Raw genomic sequence first — 12057 nt, 5'->3', positions numbered from 1 at the left:
AGTAAAGGGAGTGCCGGAGGGAAAGGCGTGACAGCGAGGCTTGAGGCTTACAATAAAAATAGCATTTACAAGACATGTTCAATGCCAAAATATGCTGCATATTGCTCATCCTACTTTCGCATTGCGGCAAGCTTTTACACGTTTGAGCATGTCACAGTTTGTGTAATCATTGCTCTAAAGCTGTACAAATGGTCTATTCGCTCTGCAATCTTTATTTTTATCATGGCGGGTTAAAGACCCACTTTTCATTGGCATCTGCACCACATTTCTCCCGATATGTAATTTTGCCTTGTTGGTTCACAACATCTTCACGCACACCGAGTTCTGCAGAGCATTGGATCTGCATTGTTCTACTGCTGAAGAATTAGAGCCCTATTATGAGACGAAAATATACGATTTGTCCATACAGAATAACGCTGCCCCCCCCCAAAAGAAATACACTGAACCACTGGCACATGCACCAACAGTGAACACAGCGAACACTCTGAAGTATTTTCTTCATGCAAGCCAGCACACTAAGATTCTCAATGCATTTGCATTTTGCCATAAATGCATAGGCACAACCGGCTTGACGCGACATCCGCATCTCGCACTGCAAATTGTGCAATGCCTTGCTGTTTCATAGTGTGGCCGATAGATGACGCATGACCAAAATTCAGCATTATGCATACTAAGTAACTTGTACTAAGTACTAAGTAATCTCATAAAAAAAACCAAGTTCTTTATGAGATTAGCATTCACAGGGTACTTCACACAATTTGTGATATCCATTTATCTATTTATACTTCATTAACCTCTTTCCCCAAAAAAGTGAGCCTTTTGGAAGGCACCCTGATAGTCAAGTAGAACAATCGGTAAAAATTCAGCAACCAGCGAAAAAGTCAGTATCATAGGCTGCCGCATGTGTGACGTCGGAAACACAAACTTTAAGTTGGCTACAGAGAAGTGACAAATTTGGCAATATGGTGCGTCTAGACATTGCTTCGATGCTAATCACAGTAACGCTGACATCGAAGGCACCTTAATTCCTACGTACGTTGCGTCGACACACCCGACTACGTTCGTAATGTTTCCGCGAAGAAGCGTTTCTTTATAAATGCCCGCTCAGCCGCAGTCTTCGGGAAAGCCAGCCACCGCTTCCGCACAGCCGCATCAATAAGCGCATCAGACATCTCTGACACAGAGGCTCACAATAGTTTGATGACGTCCAATGTAACGCTCGGCGCCGACGCTTCCCTGAAAACTCCCAGTCCCGTAGAAACGGAGGGCGCAGAGGACTTGCTCTTCAACGGTGAGCGAATGAAGCCCGCCACGCTGTTTCCACAGACGAGAGTCTTCGCCTAGCTCGTCACACAGCCAGCGCACTGATTTCTTCGACAGGCCAAAATGACGCTGAAACTCCACGGCGGTCATGTACGCGAACGGGTCCAGACGGTCATACTGACGCTTGCTGCCGCCGCCATGTTCCCGAGTTGAACTCGGAGGGGGTTTCGCGATGTACGAGTTTAGCACGAGTTCGCCTGTCAATCAAAGCCAGAGGTCACGCCCCGCGCGAGGCATGTAACTCTTGTGCGCGCACCCACCACGGTTGGGCCACGCCCAACTTATCTTTCGGCAACAGCGACGCCGTGCCGAGCTGAGAGGCATCAACAATATTCACCACCGACATAAAACACGCACAACACACTGTCATCGGTGATGTACTGCGCACTACTATCAAAAACAAAGCGTTGACTTTCGCTGGCTTCTCGGGCTGAGATGGCCCCACAGCACGGTTTCATTGCGTGCATAGTGGCGACGTAGCGCACAGTAAAAAATTATCGGCACGTCACTGTAGCTGCTTGCAAAGCGTCGATGCGCCGAGTGTGACGACGATGCTGAGGAGTGCGTATCGCAGCAGTCGTTTGAGATGGCTGCTCTGTCATCGGTGATATATCGGAGCCACAACGTCGTAAACACGATCAGCGTCCGAGAATCGCTCGCTTTTCTAGACCCAGTGCAATGGCATTTCTTCATCACAAGCACTGCACACTCAACAGTTCCACCACCTTCCTCAGTTCGAAGTCTCATTTCATAACCGCACACAAGAGCCCTCACCTGCCAAAATGCGATTGCTGCGGTGTCGTTACGATATCCTTCTGCGATCGCTGCTGGCTCCAGCATAAGTAATCCGCAAGCACCTTGGTGCCCACAAAACACTCTAATACTGCGTACATGCGCTCAGAGGCACTTTCACTGGGCAAGCGATGACAAGCGATGAATTGTGTCGATGGGAAGCACGCACTTCATCGCAATGCATCGCCGAGGCTTCACGCACAAAGATAAACTGGTACATTTTCACTAAACTGCGTCACTACGGGCACTACGGACCACCATTTTGCATCGACAGCCGTTGCTCCCGTATTTATGACTAGTGTATCGTTTTTAGTTGGTAAAGCGGGGGCCTTAAGGCGCCTGCGAGGAACAGCCGTACCACGGCGCTGCGTTTCTATTCCCCTAATAGAGAAACAATGGTGATCACTGACATTATTGAGAATAGCACTGTAGCGCCCCTAGGCGACTTCTCACCGTATGAACTGCCTCGTGCGTGCGACGCGCTTCAATGTATCCGCTTCTAAGCTTTCGCCTCACTGTCGCCACTTGCGGCAAGAAGTGCAAAATTTAATAATTTGCTCGATCTCCGTTTGTCATCAGAAATTTCTAGCATTCAAAACTAAAAACAGACACTTAAAGAAATAAAAATGTTCGTTATTTTATTTGTTGTATTTTAACGTATTCGTTTGAGCGAACGAGTAGGTGCAAGAATGCGCGGCATGTACCCTGTTCGCATTCGATCGAGGATATAAAGATAGTTGCCGAAAGAGGAGGCACGCCCTTGACGCGCCCGGGAAAGGCGTGGCAAGCGGCTCAAGGCAAGTGTGCAGATAGACAGCGGGACAGTCACGGTATTGCTAAGTTGCGATAATCCGTTGATAACAATACGCGGCGCTGGTGCGTTTCGTTGTGCAGCCGTCTGCGCTTGAAACGTGGAAGCAGCGTGCCGCGCAGGGTGCGCTCATGTTGTCATACGCGGCTTTTTGTCTACATATTTTTTTGCCTGCAGCCTTTGCGCGTTTCACGCTATCTCCGTTCACTGACTGCCGTCGAGCAAACTCGGGTAAAACTCGGGTGAACGAGAAACTCGGCGCATCCTGCATAGCACCCCAGGTCAGGGTCTGTGATGATTTCAAAGTGACGCTAAATTCGTGCCTTAGAATGAATCGTTATCCGGCTCCTGTCCAAGAGTACTCCTTTGTAAGAATGGTCGGGTGCAGATATTTTACTGTGCTTGACCTGTCTATCGCATATCAGCAGCTGGAATTGCATCCGCGTGCGCAGTCGCGATTCGTGATCAACACACACTTGGGGTTGTTCTAGCATACGCGCTTCCCTGTGTATGCTCCGATTTTTCAGCCACTCATGCATGACGTGTCGAAAGTACTGGATCGGGTAGCGTGCTATCTGGACGATGTGCTGACAGCAGGAGCTACCTTTGACGAATGTTTTCAGAAAGTGGAAAGTGTACTGTCCCGATTTCAGGACAGAGGGCATACGATTGAAAAAAATAGTGTAAGTTCTTTCGAACGTCTGTGTCGTGCTTTGGGCACGTTCTTGACGAAAAAGGCATACGCCCATCAGATAAAAAGCGAAGGATATAACAGAGGCGCCTGCACCAAAGAATGACGCTTAGTTGCGGGCCTCCCTGGGGTTGATTAACTTTTATAGAAAAATTTTTCCCCAACATGGCCGCAAGGCTAAGGTCATTGTACGATGCTTTAAACAAAGGCAAAGGCTTTAAGTAGTCATGTGAGGCAGAGCAAGCGTTTCATCAAACCAAAACGTGGCTAACAAAAGAAAAGGTTTTGACATACTACGACCAAACCAAGAAGATGGGCTTGTGTGCGGCGCATCAATGTATGGCGTTAGCGCCATTTTGTTTCTAAGATTGGTAGAGAGGAAAAGCCAACTGCATATGCGTCTGGGGCACTGAGCAAAGCAGAGCAAAGTTAAGCTCATATTGGAAAAGACGCTCTCGCCGTGGTCCTTGCGCTGAAGAAGTTTCACAAGTACCTGTTTGGGCGATGTTTTGTCATTTATTCCGGTCACCAGCCATTAGCTAGCCTTCTGGCGCCCAGCAAGTCCGTTCCAGTTATGGCACCAGCACGCATGAAATACAGGGCTTTGTTGCTAGCGCGTACGATAACAAATGGGTGTATCATAAAAGTAGCAATGTGGGAAACGCTGACGTGCTTTCGCGGTTGTCGTTGTCAAATGATTGCAATGCCCCAGATTACGTACAATTCTTCTCTGTTGTCAATGAACTTCCCTCGTTTGCTGACGCGATCAAGAAGAGAACGAGTACACATAGAGTGCTATCGAATGTATTGCTGTATACGAGGAGTGGCTGGCCTACGCATGTAACTGACAGCGAATTGTCCGCCTATTTTGTTCGTGGGCATGAACTATCCCTAGATCAAGAGCGGAATCTTTTGCTTCGCCACTTACGTCACTAAATGTGCCATTCTCAAGCCGGAGGTAGAAGAAGGTGTGGACGCGACCAATAGATGAGATGGTGCTACTTCTGCAGTGTACGTCATCATATGATGAGCTAATTGAGGAGCTGCAGAATGTTTCTGCTTGCTAATTATACGACAAGTTCTAAAGTATAAACGTGTGGTGCCGCGCATTTGCGCAGTGCAGAGGTAATTTATTAATGCCATTCTTTTTCATTCTCAGCCGACAGGTGGTATCGCAAGCGTAAATGAGTAGGCAGAGAGCAGAGCTATTTCGTCTGCTATGAGGAGCTTGCACGATGCACGCAACAGGAATGCACTGCCATCACTTTCTAAGTAACGAGCACGACTAAACTCTGAACTAGTTTTTAGCGCCACCTTTACTAGCCGACTATATCAATTTTCCTTCTTTTTTCACCCTTCGTCATCGGCTCAGACATGGCAAGCTCGCCGCCGCGCTGCCGCTATCTCTGCGATCTGCCCCACGGCGCGTCGAGTGATTGAAGCAATGGCACTGGAAATCAAACATTACAATATACGGGCTCTGCATTGCCTGCGCGAAGTAATATCGAAGAGCGTGGTGCTGATGGTGCGCGCTGTGCCGTGAAATTGATGAACATAGCGCGGCACTCCAGAACTAGAGATAAAAGGGCAGCCAAATAAGAGATCTCCACAATATCTTCCCGTTCTGACTGTATAGTTTTACCAGCCAAACGAAGGAAGCGCTGGACCAGCCTAGGTTGAACCCTTCTGATTGCTGAATGGCGAGTTGCGAGCTAATCACGCTGGCGATAGCAGTGGGAATTCCATCTCACCATGCAAATATCTCCTTGGCATTGGCTTTGAAGCGGAGGTCACGGGAAAGCTGATCCAGCCCTTCTACTGGCCAACACAGTAATTGCGAGTGTAACTTCGTGGACAGCATCGGCAGCAGAAATCTATAGCTCATTCCGATTAATCCTTGGCTTCCGACCGAGGTCTCAGGGCTGCAGGCCCGTGGCGATGAACCGCAGCGTGCAATTCCTGCCTCTGCGTGGAATGCACTGCGTGCGCTGTTATGCTTGCACCCGAGTCTCCTACTATTGATGGCGTAGCCTGCAGAAGGTCTACTTAGAAAGCCGGCAGGGGTGGTGCAAATCATTATCTGTCATTTCTTCGAACGCGTATCGGACTTCCAGCCGTGCTCGATACCGAAAGACCAACGCCAAACAGACGACAAAGGCAAGCCTCCGAAGCAACGAACGCACGAGCGCCTGACGCCCGCGTGTCCCCGGGGTCGCGCGACCGGCGCCCGCGGCCAGGTTTGCAAGTCAGCAGCGATGCCACAGCAACGGAACTCAAAGCGGACTACCCCTGCGCCGTTACCGCTCTTAGCCAAAGACGGGTTCGCTTTCGAAATGATTGACAGATACGTGACATTCATAATTTTCGGTGCCGCCCCTCTATCTCTGACGGCCTCCGACGCGATCGAAATTTGGACCCATCAGATGAGGCCAAGTGAACCGTCCCCTTTCCGAACCGTTATAAGATTCGGCTCCAGGAGTGCGTCACGTGGGGAAATCGTGTGATTGTGCCTCGCTGCTTCCGCGAACAAATGTTGGCATTTTGCCTCGAATGTCACCCCGGGGTTACCCGTATGAAAGTGCTCGCGCGTAACTATGCCTGGTGGCCTGAGTTAACCCAAAACACTGAAAGTGATGTTGAAGGTTCCTGTACCTGTCAGTTGACGCAAAACGCTTCACCGAAGGCCTCCCTACAATCTTGAGGTTCGCCGAGCTGTACATACCAACGAATCCACCTCGGTTTTGCATTGACAGACAACCAACGGTTTTTTGTGCTGGTGGATGCACACTCAAATTGTGTTGAAGTGTTCGTTATGAATTCGCAGCATCGGACCGTCGAAATAAGGTGCCGTGCCGTTACGTACACTGTGCAAGTAGGATGCGGGAACAGGCTTTTGCAATCCACAGCATCGAAAAGCTGCGGATTGTGATCGCGTCGTAAGGCCTTCCGGACGAGGTCGTTCGTGACAACGAATCGCAGGTCACTGCGAAGGATTTCACAGGGTTTCTGCTCAATAACGGCGTGCGGCATACCAGGACATCTGCGTACTACCCTGCGTCAAATGGAAGCGCCAAGGGGTGCGTCCAGATGGTTAAACAGAGATCTTCTGCGACAGCTTCTTTATGAAAAGTCATCGGGCAAACGCAAGCTGAGTTGTTCCTATCGTGGAAGCCCCGCACTCGGCTGACTCTGCTACAGCCAGAAATGGAGAGACGTATATAGAAGAACGTTTCTCCAAAGTAAACTGCGAAGCGAACGGAAAAAGAGGGTTGTGAAGGGCACTCGAGGAGGACGAAAGTTTTCTGGTCCAAGGCCTTCGTCCAGGGGTGCTATGCAGGATGCGCCGAGTTTGGCGAAACTCGGGATCTTCACGAGCTCTGGCAACACCCCAAGATGAAAGCACAAATGGTACCGAGACACAGTTTATCTTTCGAGAAGCCTCCAGTTTCATTGGTTTATATAGATTCACTCTGGGTGGCTATCATTCCTTGGGCGTTGTCTTCTGGGCGGTCGACAAACTGGGGTTCACGCGATCATACCGTCTTTGCATGGTCGCGCCTTCTTTCACTTGTTTGTCGTTCCACCGAGTGCATTACACGCGCGAGTTATAAAACAAATGCATTTAATACAATATGATTAGTTAGTTTAATGTGGTTTAAAAGCATTTTAAAGCTTACAAGATGTACACTGAATGTGTATTCAACTAATTTGTAATTTAGTACGCTTCGCATTATACCACGAGGGAACGCTGTGGTGGCGTCATCACATACATTCATCGGGCGAGCATGGCGGCTAAACATCGAAGAGGCCCAGAGTAAACAAACTCGTACAACGGGCTTGCAGTGCGCGGCGTAGTGATCAGGCTCGACGATGACCACTATTTCTTGGATAGTTCTGTTCCTCCGTGAGCAATCTTTCCGTGCACCCCGAAAGACTGCGAATAGCTTAGGCGATTTTACAGATCGCAACGCGTACTTACTGTTCACGGCACAATCCTGAACAAACAAGTTATCCGGTGCTGCTTCTGTGAGTGCGCTGAGTTCCTCCACTCTGCGTGACTGCGAGCGTCACGAATATTGCATAGTGTGTGCAAAAGGAAGACAGCCGATATAGCTACGATGCGACAAGGAGGTGGTGCCGACGATGGATCTCGCAACCAACACAGTGACGGAGGCATCGACAAACTGCAGATAAGTATATTTCTACTGTTTCATATTTAGCATAATAATAGTGCACGGATTAAGTCACTTTCGTAGTAACGAACTGAATGTCCTGCAGTTTAAAAAAGGCATTGAGAGCCAATGAGTGTTCGTGCTTTTACATGTACGTGGGCCCGCGAAAATATGGAAAAGATAAAGGTAACCTTCACTAACTTAGTGATATAACAGAAGTTCATCAGTGACATTCAGCCCGCAGAATCTATGGAAGAGTATCTTTATCCAGGTGAAATATGAATAGCAGGTACTGATATAATGCAGGAAACTTATACAAAAATTTCATGGGTTGAACAGCACATGGGAGGCATTATCGAATCGTGATCGCCACGTTACCGATATCCTTGAAAAATGTTTAGAATCGTTGCATTCTACCGGTTATGCAATATGGGACATAAACCTGGAGGTTAACAAAGAAACTTCAGAAGTCGAGGACTGTGCAGAAAGCGAAGTAACAAAAATTGTTGGAGATAGCATTAAGGCAGGAAGACAGTGGCGTAGTAAACCGTGGCAACTGATATGCTAGTTGAGATTAAGAAAAAAAATGGAATCGGTGGGCAGGCCATGCACATCTTCAATCACTTGTTGCCAATTTATAACAGGTGATTACATAAGCGTGACAGAATGGATGTCAAGGAGACAGAACTGCAGCAGAGGATGGTAGAAAATTGCGTAATGGGACAAAAATATGATGTTTGTAGGCATAGGATGCAATCAGCTCGCATAAGACGGGATTGTACGGAGCACCATTGATATTGCAGTGAACAAAAATAGGTTTGTGGTGCTGACAGTAGAGACTCGTAAAGGTTCGAGGACACGTCAGCTGTTGGCACACTAATAAACATTACAATTGGCTCTGAAAAATACAACCCGTTTTGAAAAATAAGGCAATGTTGTCCCGACAAATTGTTTTATTATGCATACACTAAAGGCTTCCACAGTCAAGGGCAGTTAGTACCAATAGTGCAATGAGCATTATTTGTAAATAATGGTTTATATGCGGCTGATTCATTCCAACAATCCACTTTTTTTGCAGCAAAACATTCTGCTGCTGGAGGCACTCAACCGCCTGGTGGCAGTAGGCGAGCGCCAGGCACATGCTCTTGAGAGTGTGGCAAGGTCCAGAGGGCTGCTCTGCAACAGTAGGATCAGTGCACTGACTGCTTTCCAGTCGAGCCCCCAGAACACACCTTATAAAGGAGCTTTCAGTTTATTATTTTGTTTATTATTCAAGAGCATGAATAAAATTATTGCAGTAAACATTGTGCTCTGCATATAGGGACACTTGTAACATGCACTTGATGTCTCTTCAATATGGGCAAACACATAAGACAACCTGGACCTTGTAAATGAAAAAGACACTAATGCAGCATATACGTCATTGTGCTGTTTGTTCTTTCTATGTGCAACAATACAGTGGGTGTTCATTAGCCACAAGATGAACGGTGTGTGTATTTCACAATGAAAAGACAGGAAATGGCATGACCTTAATAATGCTATCACCTATAGACTGTGCACATGAATGAAACACTCCCCGATTTAAACGTGCCATTACATGCACGTTCGATACCACATATTTTTTAACAATGTCATATATTTGCATGTACTAATTTTCACACGGCTGAAGCGCATGCATAGCTCACTTGTGATGCATCCATTTCATAGGCCAAATAATTGTACACTTTGTCCTTTTGTGTTGTATGAAAAGCGGCATCCTCTAGTCGGATACAACTTCACAAGAGAGGAGGGGCCCCGCCCAGATGACCAAAGCACAGCAGCCGATTGCCTCCACGTCTAAAGAAATAGTCCTTCTCCAATGAGCGGGTATTAGTGCGTCCAGCGGCACGACGTCAGTGTAGAGTGTGTGCCCATTGGTGCAGGCTTGTGCTCACCTGCCGTTGAAGTGCAGATCCGACTATAGAATCACGTAATGCCTTGCACTGGTTGCATAGACTTTAGCAACTTGATAGCACACAATGATCAGCAACAGAAATCTATAAAGGCACCCAAGCAAAGCTGGCTGGCCACATTTCCATTATGAGGGGCTGTAAACAGTTCTCACCAAATATTCCCATGACATCCTTGAAAAAGAGGTGGTGTTTGGCACTTTAGAATCAAAAACAGATTACAGTGAATGTTGTGTACCATGTTAAAACAAACTGAGCTTGGTTATCTGCACAGCATGTAATGAAAGCTTGTGCGTCACATAGGAAACAAAGTGCTCTGTCCAGTACAACTGTCGAGTTTGCTGTGGCACCTATTATGTCATTAGTGTCAACACAAATTTTCAAAGGCCATTCATTTCAGCATTATTTTTGTATGATGGTTCTTTCAATCAGTGCTTGTATTACATGAGCAGGTCGATTTGAAAGCAAAGCTTTGTTTGCAAACCTTCAGACTTCCATAATTGTGTGGCAAGGCACTGGCATGGTGTCGAATAGCTCACACTTTCTCGCGGTCCTGCACCAAAGAGGCCCAATGCTCTATTTGAAGTTGGATCGCACAACAATTCGACGGCACACAAAGAAGAGTAACACAGACAGCAGTGCGTTCTGCTGTGTGTATTTCTCTTCCTCAGTCCTGCACCAGAGGCCCAATGCCCTACTTGAAGTTGGACCGCGCAACAATTCGACGGCACACAAAGAAGAGTAACACACACAGCAGAGCGTTCTGCTGTGCGTATTTCTGTTCTTTGTGTCCCGTCAAATTGTGGTGCAATTCAGCTTCAAGCTTCTATACCGATACAACGAGTCTTCAACCTCACCAATGATATAGTTATTAAGCCACAATGGCGCACATCTTTGAAATGTCCCAACACGAATTAGCTCTCCAACAAATCACCGCTAGCATAAAATTTTGCTGCAGAGGTGTATGCACGTGCCATATTCTGTACCACTAAACTCGCAGGAATCAAAGGGGCAAGCATTAACCAGCCTTACTGCTGCCGTTACCATCATCATCATGACACCAATAGAAAGACAGTGCTGCGTTTCAGTAAAGGGAGTGCCGGAGGGAAAGGCGTGACAGCGAGGCTTGAGGCTTACAATAAAAATAGCATTTACAAGACATGTTCAATGCCAAAATATGCTGCATATTGCTCATCCTATTTTGGCATTGCGGCAAGCTTTTACACGTTTGAGCATGTCACAGTTTGTGTAATCATTGCTCTAAAGCTGTACAAGAGGTCTGTTCGCTTTGCAATCTATTTTTATCATGGCGGGTTAAAGACCCACTTTTCATTGGCATCTGCACCACATTTCTCCCGATATGTAGTTTTGCCTTGGTGGTTCACGACATCTTCACGCACACCGAGTTCTGCAGAGCATTGGATCTGCATTGTTCTACTGCTGAAGAATTAGAGCCCTATTATGAGACGAAAATATACGATTTGTCCATACAGAATACCGCTGCCCCCCCCCAAATGAAATACACTGAACCACTGGCACATGCACCAACTGTGAACACAGCAAACACTCTAAAGTATTTTCTTCATGCAAGCCAGCACACTAAGATTCTCAATGCATTTTCATTTTGCCATAAATGTACAGGCACAACGGGCTTGGCGCAACATCCGCATCTCGCACTGCAACAAATTGTGCAATGCCTTGCTGTTTCATAGTGTGGCCGATAGATGACGCATGACCAAAATTCAGCATTATGCATACTAAGTAACTTTTACTAAGTACTAAGTAATTTCATAAAAAAAACCAAGTTCTTAATGAGATTAGCATTCACAGGGTACTTCACACAATTTGTGATATCCATTTATCTATTTATACTTCATTAACCTCTTTCCCCAAAAAGGTGAGCCATTTGGAAGGCACCCTGATAGGCAAGTAGAACAATCGGTAAAAAGTCAGCAACCAGCGAAAAAGTCAGTATCATAGGCTGCCGCATGTGTGACGTCGGAAACACAAAATTTAAGTCTGCTACAGAGAAGTGACAAATTTGGCAATATGGTGCGTCTAGACATTGCTTCAATGCTAATCACAGTAACGCTGACATTGAAGGCACCTTAATTCCTACGTACGTTGCGTCGACACACCCGACTACGTTCGTAATGTTTCCGCGAAGTAAGAAGCGTTTTTTTTATAAATGCCCGCTCAGCCGCAGTCTTCGGGAAAGCCAGCCACCGCTTCCGCACTGCCGCATCAATAAGCGCATCAGACATCTCTGACACAGAGGCTCACAATAGTTTGATGACGTCCAATGTAACGCGCGGCTCC

General features: G+C 47.0%; 1 protein-coding gene across 1 annotated transcript in view; it reads right to left on the bottom strand.

Annotated features, from left to right (window-relative positions):
* LOC129381708 ((3R)-3-hydroxyacyl-CoA dehydrogenase-like) overlaps nucleotides 1-12057 on the bottom strand; it is a 42798-nt gene that overhangs the window by 19575 nt on the left and 11166 nt on the right. The gene's annotated exons all lie outside the window — the stretch shown is intronic.

This window comes from Dermacentor andersoni, chromosome 11 (genome assembly GCF_023375885.2).
Source record: "Dermacentor andersoni chromosome 11, qqDerAnde1_hic_scaffold, whole genome shotgun sequence".
NCBI lineage: Eukaryota > Metazoa > Arthropoda > Arachnida > Ixodida > Ixodidae > Dermacentor > Dermacentor andersoni.
Note: the sequence above shows the minus strand (reverse complement) of the source record. Positions and strands in the feature narration are given on the sequence as shown.